The 13,971-nt window shown below is 47.5% G+C and overlaps 1 long non-coding RNA gene across 2 annotated transcripts in view; it reads right to left on the bottom strand.

The window, feature by feature from the left end:
• Positions 1-10,708, bottom strand: part of LOC140420837 (uncharacterized) — a 59,603-nt gene extending 48,895 nt beyond the window's left edge. The window contains exons 1-2 of one of the 2 annotated variants that reach the window (XR_011946605.1): positions 10,592-10,708; positions 8,241-8,328 (exon numbers count right to left, since the gene is read on the bottom strand). This is a non-coding gene — a long non-coding RNA (uncharacterized lncRNA). Of the gene's footprint in view, positions 1-8,240; positions 8,329-10,094; positions 10,379-10,591 lie in introns of those variants that run through there. The other variant, XR_011946606.1, reaches the window with a different exon arrangement.
• Positions 10,709-13,971: the final 3,263 nt, after the last annotated feature.

The following is a 13,971-nucleotide window of genomic DNA, read 5'->3' as shown; positions in this document are numbered from 1 at the left end:
AGGAAGAAGTGTGCAGCAAGGGAAGTTGCTGCTGCTGTTATATATATATGTTATTGTAAATAAATGTTATTACTTTGTATCGTTAAAACTCGTGCTGGATTCTTCGTGGCCCTCACAATAGCCCCCACAACCCAAAGATGTGCAGGTTAGGTGGATTGGCCACACTAAATTGCCCCTTAATTGGAAAAATGAATTGGGTTCTCAAATTATTATTATTTTTTTAAAAATTGTTCTTGCAGTGCTAATGAAAGCCTACTTATGTCACTAATAAAGATTATTATTATCACTGTTCCTCTATCCAGCCCCATTGTTCCACGCCACTCCACCCCACCCCAAAGCATAAATCTGACCCTATTTCCAGTTCTCCCCAGCTTTGACAAAGAGTCATCCAGACTCAAAACATTAGCTCCCTTCTCCACAGATGCTGTCAGATCTGCTGACATTATCCAGTAGTTTCTGTTTTTGTTGCTGATTATTGGCAGCATTTCCCTAGTATACTGATTGCCACCTTTACTTTACCATAGAATCATATATTCCCTACAGTGCAGAAAGAGGCTTATTGAGTCTACACCGACACTTTGAAAGACCACCCTACCTAGGCCCAATCCCCTCCCCTGTAACCCCACCCTAAGGGGCAATTTAGCATGGCCAATTCACCTAACCTTCACATCTTTGGACTGTGGGAGGAAACCGGAGCACCGGATATCTAAGGAAATAAGGGAGAGTATCAAATTGAAGGATAAAGCATACAAAGTGGCAAAGATTAGTGGGAGACTAGAGGACTGGGAAATCTTTAGGGGGCAACAGAAAGCTACTAAAAAAGCTATAAGAGTAAGGTAGATTGAGAGTAAACTTGCTCAGGATATAAAAACTGATAGTAAAAGTTTCTACAAATATATAAAACAATAAAGAGTGGCTAAGGTAAATATTGGTCCTTTAGAGGATGAGAAGGGAGATTTAATAATGGGAGATGAGGAAATGGCTGAGGAACTGAACAGGTTTTTTGGATCGGTTTTCACAGTGGAAGACACAAATAACACGCCAGTGACTGATAGAAATGAGGCTATGACAGGTGAGGACCTTGAGAAGATTGTTATCACTAAGGAGGTAGTGATGGGCAAACTAATGGGGCTAAAGGTAGACACGTCTCCTGGCCCTGATGGAATGCATCCCAGAGTGCGAAAACAGATGGCTAGGGAAATTGCAAATGCACTAGTGATAATTTACCAAAATTCACTAGACTCGAGGGTGGTCCCGGCGGATTGGAAATTAGCAAATGTGACACCACTGTTTTAAAAAGGAGGCAGGCAGAAAGCGGGTGATTATAGGCCAGTGAGCTTAACTTTGGTAGTAGGGAAGATGCTGGAATCTATCATCAAGGAAGAAATAGCGAGGCATCTGGATGGAAATTGTCCCATTGGGCAGATGCAGCATGGGTTCATAAAGGACAGCTCGTGCCTAACTAATTTAGTGGAATTTTTTGAGGACATTACCAGTGCGGTAGATAACGGGGAGCCAATGGATGTGGTATATCTGGATTTCCAGAAAGCCTTTGACAAGGTGCCACACAAAAGGTTACTGCATAAGATAAAGATGCATGGCATCATAGTAGCATGGATAGAGGATTGGTTAATTGATAGAAAGCAAAGAGTGGGGATTAATGGGTGTTTCTCTGGTTGGCAATCAGTAGCTAGTGGTGTCCCTCAGGGATCAGTGTTGGGCCCACAATTGTTCACAATTTACACAGATGATTTGGAGTTGGGGACCAAGGGCAATGTGTCCAAGTTTGCAGACGACACTAAGATGAGTTGTAAAGCAAAAAGTGCAGAGGATACTGGAAGTCTGCAGAGGGGTTTGGATAGACTAAGTGAATGGGCTAGGGTCTGGCAGATGGAATACAATGTTGACAAATGTGAGGTTATCCATTTTGGTAGGAATAACAGCAAATGATAAAATATTAAAACCTGCTGCTGTGCAGAGAGATCTGGGTGTGCTAGTGAATGAGTCGCAAAAAGTTGGTTTACAGGTGATTAAGAAGGCAAATGGAGACTTCCGGGTGCAGCGATGACCAGCTGAGTCGCACGTTTCGGCAGCTCCCGGTGGAACGGACTTTTGGGCTCTTGATAGGAGCCCCAACGGCAATTTTAACGGCTAAAAACACCGTGCGGTAAACCAGAAGGGTGTTCCCCCTGGACACGGATGGAAAAAGGAGAGGAAAGTGGCCGGATTGCAGCGGATCCTTTGGAACAACGGCAAGGAAGGCAAGCAGAAACCAAGATGGCGTCGGAAGGTGGCAGTTTCATATGGGGCCCTGAACAACAAGAGTTCTTGAAACGCTGCGTGGAGGAGATAAAAAAGGAAATGAAGAAAGAGTTGTTGGCCCCGATATTACAGGCGATTGAAGGGCTGAAAGAGGAACAAAAGACCCAGGAGCAGGAGCTTCGGGTCGTGAAGGCGAAAGCAGCAGAGAATGAGAACGATATACAGGGCCTGGTGGTGAAGTCGGAGATACAGGAGGCACACCAGAAACGATCTGTGGAGAGGTTGGAGGCACTGGAAAACAACGCAAGGAGGAACAACTTGAGGATTCTTGGCCTTCCTGAAGGTGTGGAGGGGGCGGACGTCGGGGCATATGTGAGCACGATGCTGCACTCGTTAATGGGAGCGGAGGCCCCGACGGGTCCGTTGGAGGTGGAGGGAGCATACCGAGTTATGGTGCGAGGATCGAGAGCAGGAGAAACTCCCAGAGCCATAGTGGTGAGATTCCTCCGTTTTAAGGATAGAGAAATGGTCCTTAGATGGGCGAAGAAAACTCGGTGTAGTAAATGGGAGAACGCGGTGATCCGCGTTTATCAAGATTGGAGTGCGGAGGTGGCGAGAAGGAGGGCGAGCTTTAATCGGGCCAAAGCGGTACTTCACAAAAAGAAGATAAAATTTGGAATGCTGCAACCGGCAAGACTGTGGGTCACATATCAAGGGAGGCACCACTACTTTGAAACGGCGGATGAAGCGTGGTCTTTTATTGTAGAAGAAAAATTGGAATGATTGGATTATGAAAATGAACGTTTGGACAAAGTGGTGGGGCGAATGGGGGGGGGCGAAGAGGGGTTTTATGTTTTAATCCTGCGGTATGGTAACTTTTCTTTCTCCCACAGGTGGTGATGGGGGGAGGTGGGGAGGGAGAGGAGATGGGGCGTTGGCCATGGGAGGCGGGGCCGAGGGAGAGGCGCGGGCTTGGTTCCCGCGCTATGATAATTATGGCGGGAATAGAGAAGCAGGAAGGAGGGGGCGTCGCACGGTGCGAGCCATGATCACGGGGGGAAGCCGAGGTCAGCCAGAGTTTGCTGACTTCTGGGAGCAACATGGGGGGAGTAATTACGCTAGCGGGGGGTCTAGCGGGGGCGGGGGGGGAGGGGGGAATTACTGGGTTGCTGCTGCTGGGGAAAGGGGGAGTGGGTACGGGAAAGGATGGGCGGGGGGGCACCGTCTGGGAGAGATACAGCTGCGTGGGAACTGGGTGAGAAGCTGGAAAAAGATGATGGCTAACCGGCAAGGGGGGGGGGGGGGGGTGGGAAGCCCCCCAACTCGGCTGATCACGTGGAACGTGAGGGGGCTTAACGGGCCGATAAAGAGGGCACGAGTACTCGCACACCTTAAGAAACTTAAAGCAGATGTGGTTATGCTACAGGAAACGCACCTGAAACTGATAGACCAGGTTAGGTTGCGCAAAGGATGGGTGGGGCAGGTGTTCCATTCGGGGCTGGATGCGAAAAACAGGGGGGTGGCTATATTAGTAGGGAAGCGGGTAATGTTCGAGGCGAAGACTATAGTGGCGGATAACGGGGGCAGATACGTGATGGTGGGTGGCAAATTACAGGGAGATGGTGGTTTTGGTAAACGTGTATGCCCCGAACTGGGACGACGCCAACTTTATGAGGCGAATGCTAGGACGCATCCCAGACCTAGAGACCGGAAAGCTGATAATGGGGGGAGACTTTAACACGGTGTTGGAACCAAGGCTGGATAGGTTGAAGTCCAGGGCTGGTAGGAGGCCGGCAGCAGCCAAGGTGCTTAAGGATTTTATGGAGCAGATGGGAGGGGTGGACCCGTGGAGATTCAGTAGACCTAGGAGTAAGGAGTTCTCGTTTTTCTCCTATGTCCATAAAGTCTATTCACGCATAGACTTTTTTGTGTTGGGTAGGGCATTGATCCCGAGGGTGAGGGGAACGGAATATACGGCTATAGCCATTTCGGATCATGCCCCACACTGGGTAGACTTGGAGATAGGGGAGGAAACAAGAGGGCGCCCACCCTGGAGAATGGACATGGGACTAATGGCGGATGAGGGGGTGTGCCTAAGGGTGAGGGAATGCATTGAAAAGTACTTGGAACTCAATGACAATGGGGAGGTTCAGGTGGGAGTGGTCTGGGAGGCGTTGAAGGCGGTGGTTAGGGGGGAGCTGATATCAATAAGGACACATAAAGGGAAGCAGGAGAGTAAGGAACGGGAGCGGTTGCTGCAAGAACTTTTGAGGGTGGATAGACAATATGCGGAAGCACCGGAGGAGGGACTGTACAGGGAAAGGCAAAGGCTGCATGTGGAATTTGACTTGCTGACTACAGGCACTGCAGAGGCACAATGGAGGAAGGCGCAGGGTGTACAGTATGAATATGGAGAGAAGGCGAGCAGATTGCTGGCACACCAATTGAGGAAAAGGGGAGCAGCGAGGGAAATAGGGGGGGTGAGGGACGAGGAAGGAGAGACGGAGCGGGGAGCGGAGAGAGTGAACGAAGTGTTCAAGACATTTTATAAAAAATTGTATGAAGCTCAACCCCCGGATGGGAGGGAGAGAATGATGGATTTTTTGGATCGGCTGGAAATTCCCAAGGTGGAAGAGCAGGAAAGGGTGGGACTGGGAGCACAGATCACGGTAGAAGAAGTGGTGAAAGGAATTTGGAACATGCAGACGGGAAAGGCCCCGGGACCGGACGGATTCCCAGTTGAATTTTACAGAAAATATTTGGACTTGCTCGCCCCGCTACTGACGAGGACCTTTAACGAGGCAAAGGAAAGGGGAGAACTGCCCCCGACTATGTCAGAAGCAACGATATCGCTTCTCTTAAAGAAGGAAAAGGATCCGCTACAATGCGGGTCCTACAGACCAATTTCCCTCCTCAATGTGGATGCCAAGGTCCTGGCCAAGGTAATGGCAATGAGAATAGAGGAATGTGTCCCGGGGGTGGTTCATGAGGACCAAACTGGGTTTGTGAAGGGGAGACAGCTGAACACGAATATACGGAGGCTGTTAGGGGTAATGATGATGGCCCCACCAGAGGGTGAAACGGAGATAGTAGTGGCGATGGATGCCGAGAAAGCATTTGATAGAGTGGAATGGGATTATCTGTGGGAGGTGTTGAGGAGATTTGGGTTTGGAGAGGGGTATGTTAGATGGGTGCAGCTGTTGTATAGGGCCCCAGTGGCGAGTGTGGTCACGAATGGACGGGGATCGGCATATTTTCGCCTCCATAGAGGGACAAGACAGGGATGTCCTCTGTCCCCATTACTGTTTGCACTGGCGATTGAGCCCCTGGCGATAGCGCTGAGAGGTTCCAAGAGATGGAGGGGAATACTTAGGGGAGGAGAAGAACACCGGGTATCTTTATATGCGGATGATCTGCTACTATATGTGGCGGATCCAGCGGAGGGGATGCCAGAAATAATGCGGATACTTGGGGAGTTTGGGGATTTTTCAGGATATAAATTGAACATGGGGAAGAGTGAGCTGTTTGTGGTGCATCCAGGGGAGCAGAGTAGAGAAATAGAAGACCTACCGTTGAGGAAGGTAACAAGAGACTTTCGTTACCTGGGGATCCAGATAGCTAAGAATTGGGGCACATTGCACAGGCTAAATTTGACGCGGTTGGTGGAACAGATGGAGGAAGATTTCAAGAGATGGGATATGGTAGCATTGTCAATGGCAGGGAGGGTGCAGGCGGTTAAGATGGTGGTCCGCCCGAGATTCCTCTTTGTGTTTCAGTGCCTCCCGGTGGTGATCACGAAGGCTTTTCTCAAAAGGATAGAAAAGAGTATCATGGGTTTTGTTTGGGCCGGGAAGACGCCGAGAGTGAGGAAAGGATTCTTACAGCGTAGTAGGGATAGGGGGGGGCTGGCACTACCGAGCCTAAGTGAGTATTATTGGGCCGCTAATATTTCAATGGTGAGTAAGTGGATGGGAGAGGAGGAAGGAGCGGCGTGGAAGAGATTAGAGAGGGCGTCCTGTAGGGGGACCAGCCTGCAGGCTATGGTGACAGCCCCATTGCCGTTCTCACCAAGGAACTATACCACGAGTCCGGTGGTGGTAGCTACACTGAAGATTTGGGGACAGTGGAGACGACATAGGGGAAAGACCGGAGCATTGGGGGGGTCCCCGATAAGAAACAACCATAGGTTTGCCCCGGGGGGAATGGATGGGGGATATGGAATGTGGCAAAGAGCAGGTATAACGCAATTGAAAGATCTATTTGTGGATGGGAAGTTCGCGAGTCTGGGAGCGCTGACTGAGAAATATGGGTTGCCCCAAGGGAATGCATTCAGGTACATGCAATTGAGGGCTTTTGCGAGGCAACAGGTGAGGGAATTCCCGCAGCTCCCGACACAAGAGGTGCAGGACAGAGTCATCTCGAAGAAATGGGTGGGGGACGGTAAGGTGTCGGATATATATAGGGAAATGAGGGATGAAGGGGAGACTATGGTGGACGAACTAAAAGGGAAATGGGAAGAAGAGCTAGGGGAGGAGATCGAGGAGGGGCTGTGGGCAGATGCCCTAAACAGGGTAAACTCGTCGTCCTCGTGCGCCAGGCTAAGCCTGATTCAGTTTATGGTATTACACAGGGCACATATGACTGGAACACGGCTCAGTAAATTTTTTGGGGTGGAGGATAGGTGTGCGAGGTGCTCGAGAAGCCCAGCGAATCATACCCATATGTTTTGGTCATGCCCGGCACTACAGGGGTTTTGGATGGGGGTGACAAAGGTGCTTTCGAAAGTAGTAGGAGTCCGGGTCGAACCAAGCTGGGGGTTGGCTATATTTGGGGTTGCACAAGAGCCGGGAGTGCAGGAGGCGAGAGAGGCCGATGTTTTGGCCTTTGCGTCCCTAGTAGCCCGGCGCAGGATATTGCTAATGTGGAAAGAAGCCAAGCCCCCGGGGGTGGAGACCTGGATAAATGATATGGCGGGGTTCATAAAGTTAGAGCGGATTAAGTTCGTCCTAAGGGGGTCGGCTCAAGGGTTTACCAGGCGGTGGCAACCGTTCGTTGAATATCTTGCGGAAAGATAGATGGGGGAAAAAAGAAGGCAGCAGCAGCAGCCCAGGACTTGGGGGGGGGGGGGGGGGGGTGGGGGGGGGGGGGGTGGCCTGAGACAAGGCAGTTGCCAATTAGGGCTAGTTTTTATTTTTGTTATTTAATATTTATTTATTTGTTGTTGTTTTCTTTTGTTCTTGTTTAAATAAAAAAGGTCATTATTATCTGTATTGTTATAATGTTGTGTAAAGGATGCACAATGTACTGTGTTGGTTGACCAAAAATTTTCAATAAAATATTATTTAAAAAAAAAGGCAAATGGAATTTTGTCCTTCATTGCTAGAGGGATGGAGTTTAAGACTACGGGGGGTTATGCTGCAATTGTATAAGGTGTTAGTGAGGCCACACCTGGAGTATTGTGTTCAGTGTTGGTCTCCTTACTTGAGAAAGGATGTGCTGGCACTGGAGGGTGTGCAGAGGAGATTCCCCAGGTTAATCCCAGAGCTGAAGGGGTTGGATTACGAGGAGAGGTTTGTGAGTCCACAAAAGATCAGCCATGATCTCATTGAATGGCGGAGCAGGCTCGAGGGGCCAGATGCCTCCTGCTGCTCCTAGTTCTTGTGTTCACCCAGAGAAAACCCACACAGACACGGGGCAATCTACAAATTCCACACAGCATGTTACCCGGGGTTGGAATCAAACCCGGGTCGCTGGCACTGTGAAACAGCATTGCTAATCATTGTGCCACAATGTCACCCTACATGAGAAAGTCTCCACTTCAATCCCACCTGCAAACTTTGTGTTTCAAATTGTTACTGAGGAGTAATTAACAGTGGGTTTAGTTTCATGTTGTACTGGGGGACAGTTATTGTCTCATTCTTTAAAAGCTTGTTCTTCCCCTTCAAACAGGGAGCGATAAGTTAGAGAAACTGACTCACTGTGACTCAAAAACAAGATCTTGTAGATGTTGCAAATCCCACGTCAGAACAGAAAATGTTGAGAAACCTTCAGCAGGTCAAGCAGCTTCTATGGCGAGGGAAAGAGAGTGAATGGTTCAGGTCACTGACCTTTTATCCAAACTGGAAAAATTTAGAAATGTAAAAGTTTACAAACAAATAAAGACTCTGGGAAAAGAGAGTGGGGGAGGAGGAAAGAACAAACTGTCTTGTGAAGGGATGGAAGGCGGAAGTGGTTAAATGAGAAAGGGGATAATGGTGCAAGACGATATTGGGTGACAATGAGACACGCAATAAACAAATGGACAAGTAAAGAAACAAAAGACAGGTCCCAAGTTGGCATAAATGGTATCTGTAGAAACATTGCCAGTTCTTACTGTCTGAAAAAATAAGAGTGGATCTGGAATTGTTGAAATGAATGTTGTTTGGAAGGTTGTCACAAATCAAGAATAAAAATTTGTTCCTCAGGTTTCCATTGAGCTTCATTGGAACAGGAGGCTCAGCACCATGAGATCAGACCACAACTGCAGTGGAGAGTTAAAACAGTAAATTGTTGCAATGAGAATGGTGATGTTCCAGAAAGCAGTCACCCAAACTGGAATGAGCTTCCATAGTATTGGGCACATCACATTGTGAGCAGCAAATACACAATATTTTCTGTTTCCATCTCAGATCTGCAATATTTTGCTGTCATTATGGTTTTTTAAATTAACTTTTCCAGGATGTGGGCTTCGCTGGCTAAGCCAGCGTTTGACACCCGTCACTAATTGGCAGTGGCTGCCTTTTTGAACTACTGCAGTCCATGTGGTCTCGGTACACCTACTGTGCTATTAGGGAAGAAGTTCCAGGATGAATTGTCTCCCAGGCTGCTGTGGGAGACGAGGCAGTGCCCTTGCCAGCTGGCAGTGCCAAGCTTGGCCCAGGTGGCACCAACAGTTGCAGAGTACCATCCAGCCAAAGGACATGCACCTGGGGGCCATCCAATTCCCTGGGAGACCCACACAAGTGCCGTTCCATCTGATTTCCATTTGTGGAGACCAAGTCTGAACGACACTCGCCCAAGGTTTCCGAGGTGAAGGAGATAGATCCCATGCCTCGGGTACTTCAGGAGTCTGAACATTAAAGTGAGACTAGCAGATTTTCTAAAAAGCGATCCCGCCCACAATGGGTGAGATTCACATCACAACATCTCACGAGATCATGTTAGATCTCACGGGGTGTTGCGAGCCGGGTAGATTCTGGGAGCAGGGTCTCCCGACTTCTATCGGCCATGCTGCGCAGCGGCGAGCTGCCTTTAGGGATCAGTGTGGCCAAAAACCACGCCCGTGATGTTTGGTTTCAGTTTCCTGGCTGCAAATCATTTCCATCTAATCCCCTGTGCAACTGATTTAAAACAGAAAAAAGGGAGTGAGAGAGATCCCACAAAAACACAAAGGCAGGTTGTGAAATTGAGCTGAATGAACCTGACAATTTGTGGGGCTTTGAATAGAATAAGTGACTATAGAAACTGCTGGATTGTCAAAAGAATTCAACTGATTCCCTAATGTCCTTCAGGGAAGGGAACCTGTCAGGCCGTCTGGGCCGACACAGGACTCTGGCCTCTGTCAAAGGAGAGAGAGATGGAACAAGAGAGATAAAGAGATAGACAGAGATACACTCACAGTAAGAAATCAGAGAGACAGGAGTGAAGGAAAAATATATCTTATGTCCACAATGCAATCAAAGCTTTGTCAGAATTTCTGATGCCCCCAACCTCCACCAGAGTAGTAGATGTAAGTGGACACCATCACCTACAAGCTCCCCTTCGAGTCACCCTGAGTTCTATCTGAGACCGACCTGAGTTCAAGAAGAAGCAGATGTTTCGTCCATTTTAATATTGGGAAGACTGAAGCCATTGTCTTCGGTCCTCACTACAAACTCCACTGTCTCGAATCTGACTCCATCCCTCTCTCTGACAACTGTCTGAGGCTGAAATATACTTCCTATTGGCCTGGAACCACCGTTAATTAGTCGAGCATTGTGAGGTGATAGGTGAGAGGTCAGGGGGGCGGGTTTTCAGAGCCCAATGTGAAACAACTCGGTCTGGGTTATTATTCAGACTGAGCTGTTCTCAAATGATTGATTGATTGTCATTGTACCAAAGTACAGTGAAAACCATTTTTCTGTGGCCAAGGGAACATACACAGTACTTACACAGTAGACAAAAAGAATAATCAACGAATAATCAACAAAGTACATCGACAAATAGTGATTGGTTACAGTGTGGAACAAGGGCCAAACAAAGCAAAAACATGAGCAAGAGCAGCATAGGGCGTCATGAATAGTGTTCTTACAAGGAACAGATCAGTCCGAGGGAGAGTTGTTGACGAATCTAGCAGCTGTGGGGAAGAAGCTGTTCCTATGTCTGGATGTGCGGGTCTTCAGACTTCTGGATCTTCTGCTTGATGGAAGGGTCTGGAAGAAAGCAATGCCTGGGTGTGAGGGGTCACTGACAATGCTGTCTGCCTTCCTGAGGCAGCGGGAGGTGTAGACAGAATCTTTCTTATTTTTAAATAAAATTTAGAGTGCCCAATTAAATTTTTTCCAATTAAGGGGCAATTTAGCGTGGCCATTCCACCTAGCCTGCACAGACCATGCTGCCCGACTAAACTACAATCATCTACACTTCCTGGGTCCGTATCCCTCTATTCCCATCCTATTCATGTATTAGTCAAGATGCCCCTTAAATGTCACTTTCGTCCCTGCTTCTACCACCTCTTCCGGCAGCGAGTTCCAGGCACCCACTACCCTCTGTGTAAAAAACTTGCCTCGTACATCTACTCTAAACCTTGCCCCTCGCACCTTAAACCTATGCCCCCTAGTAATTGACCTCTCCAACCTGGAGAAAAGCCTCTGACTATCCACCCTGTCTATGCCCCTCATAATTGTGTAGACCTCTATCAGGTCGCCCCTCAACCTCCGTTGTTCCAGTGAGAACAAACCGAGTTTATTCAACCGCTCCTCATAGCTAATGCCCTCCATATCAGGCAACATCCTGGTAAATCTCTTCTGCACCCTCTCTAAAGCCTCCACATCCTTCTGGTAGTGTGGTGGCCAGAATTGAACACTATACTCCAAGTGTGGCCTAACTAAGGTTCTATCCAGCTGCAACATGACTTGTCAATTCTTATACTCCAATGCCCTGGCCAATGAAGGCAAGCATGCCGTATTCCTTCTTGACTACCTTCTCCACCTGTGTTGCCCCTTTCAGAGACCTGTATACCTAGATCTCTCTGACTTTCAATACTCTTGAGGGTTCTACCATTCACTGTATATTCCCTACCTGCATTAGACCTTCCAAAATGCATTACCTCACATTTGTCCGGATTAAACTCCATCTGCCATCTCTCCGCCCAAGTCTCCAAACGATCTAAATCCTGCTGACAGTCCTCATCGCTATCCGCAATTCCACCAACCTTTGTGTCGTCAGCAAACTTACTAATCAGACCAATTACATTTTCCTCCAAATCATTTATATATACTACGAACAGCAAAGGTCCCAGCACTGATCCCTGCGGAACACCACTAGTCACAGCCCTCCAATTAGAAAAGCAGCCTTCCATTGCTACTCTCTGCCTTCTATGACCTAGCCAGTTCTGTATCCACCTTGCCAGCTCACCCCTGATCCCGTGTGGCTTCACCTTTTGTACCAGTCTACCATGAGGGACATTGTCAACAGCCTTACTGAAGTCCATATGGACAACATCCACTGCCCTACCTTCATCAATCATCTTTGTGACCTCTTTGAAAAACTCGGGGAGAATGTGCAAATTCCACACGGACAGTGACCCAGAGCCGGGATCGAATCTGGGACCTCGACGCTGTGAGGCAGCACTGCTATCCACTGCGCCACCTAATGTAGACAGAATCAATAGGAGGGTGGCAAGCTTATGTGATGCGTTGGGCTGAGTTCACCACACTCTGAAGTTTCTTGCATTCTTGGGCCGAGCAGTTACCATATCAAGCTGTGATGCAGCCGGATAGGATGATCTCTATGGCACATATGTAGAAGTTTGTGAGAGTCGATGCAGACATGATGAATTTCTTTAGCTTCCGTAGGAAGTAGAGACGTTGTTGGGCTTTCTTGACTGTTGCATCAATGTGAGTGGACCAGGACAGACATTTGGTGATGGTGATCCCGAGGAACATAAAGCTATCAACCATTTCCACTTCAGAGCCATTTACGTAGATTGGAGAGGGGGGGGGGGGGGGACAAGGGAAGTTGCTTGTTATTACTCTAACCTGAGCTATCAATGTTGCCTTTTATTTTGCTTTCAGATTTTCTTTTCACGGGAGACATGTTTCTCATACAAAATGATAGGTTTCAATGCAATGCAAGTGACATTTTCAGCCAATGACAACACTAACAGCTGTTCGGTGGAGCATAAAATCAACAGAGGTGAAATAATCCTACAGACTGCTCATGTGTAACTTTCAAATTCCAAAACCCACCAACCTAATCACTTGCATACAAGACAACACAGTGGACCTTCATCACTGAAAGCATCTGACACACATCAAATTCTAAACACTTGTCTGTTTTTCTGCTTCTAAAATGTTGCAGTTAAAGTGTTCGCTTGACTCCCGTAAGGTCACCTGTCAGAAATTGGACTTAAACATTAGAACTTGCTCATCTCGAGTGTGAGGGAGAGTTGTCTCATTCCCATTTATTGTTAAATATTAAGGTAAGACATTATCTCACAGGCACTTGATATTTACACTTCCCCAAATTTGAAATTTTATTCCACAAAATGGACTTGTGTTTGACGGCTGGCACAGACATGACGGGCCGAAGGGCCTCTTTCTGGGATGTAAAACTCTATAGGGAGGGATAATTAGCCAGGATTCTCATCCCTCCCAGATTCTTCTATCAGAAATCACCACCTGTCAAGTTTGAGCTTAGCTCAGATTCAACAGGCAGTCAAACCTATTTCCACTCATTTTCTGGGCCTTCACATATGAGCAATGGCCATTTGGTGAGGTTCATAAACGTCACGGGTGATATCGGAATTTTAACCTTGCAGGTGGACATTACTGAGGAGGAGGAAACATATTTTGAAACAATTTGTGTAATTAATTCAGATTTTGTGATGAGACCAGTTTTTGAAAATGACTGATGTCTCATGCCTCTGGAGAGAGGCAAAAATTGGGACAAATATCATTCTATGATTCTAATGCTCGATCAATTTCTCTATCACATGGCTGTTTTTCAGCCGAAGCCTACTCCCACAAACCAAGGTCTGCAATTCCACTAGAAAGGGTGCAGAGGAGATTCACGTGGATGTTGCCTCGACTGGAGCGTTTCAGCTATGAAGATAGGCTATTTAGGCTGGGTTCTTTTTCCTTAGAGTAGAGAAGGCTGGGGTGGGGGTGATTGTGGTGTATAAAGTTATGACGGATATAGATAGGGTAGAAAGGAAGAAACTTTTCCTCTTAATAGAGGGGTCATTAACTGGGGGTCATAGATTTAAGGTAAGGAGCAAGAGATTTAGAGGGGTTTTGAGGAGAAGATTTTCAGCTGAATTGTCCTTCCACAATTGTTCTGAAGGGCAATCAGACTGCAGAGTTTGACATTCTGGATCAGTCACTTTGCTTATGAGCAGTGTTTCATCGTCTCCTGTTTATCACTTTCATCTTATGTGAAAGTCTTCCCATTTCAAAAGGGGCCAGAAAT

This window comes from Scyliorhinus torazame, chromosome 5 (genome assembly GCF_047496885.1).
Source record: "Scyliorhinus torazame isolate Kashiwa2021f chromosome 5, sScyTor2.1, whole genome shotgun sequence".
Taxonomy (NCBI): Eukaryota; Metazoa; Chordata; class Chondrichthyes; order Carcharhiniformes; family Scyliorhinidae; genus Scyliorhinus; species Scyliorhinus torazame.
This window is presented reverse-complemented; position numbering and strand designations above follow the sequence as displayed.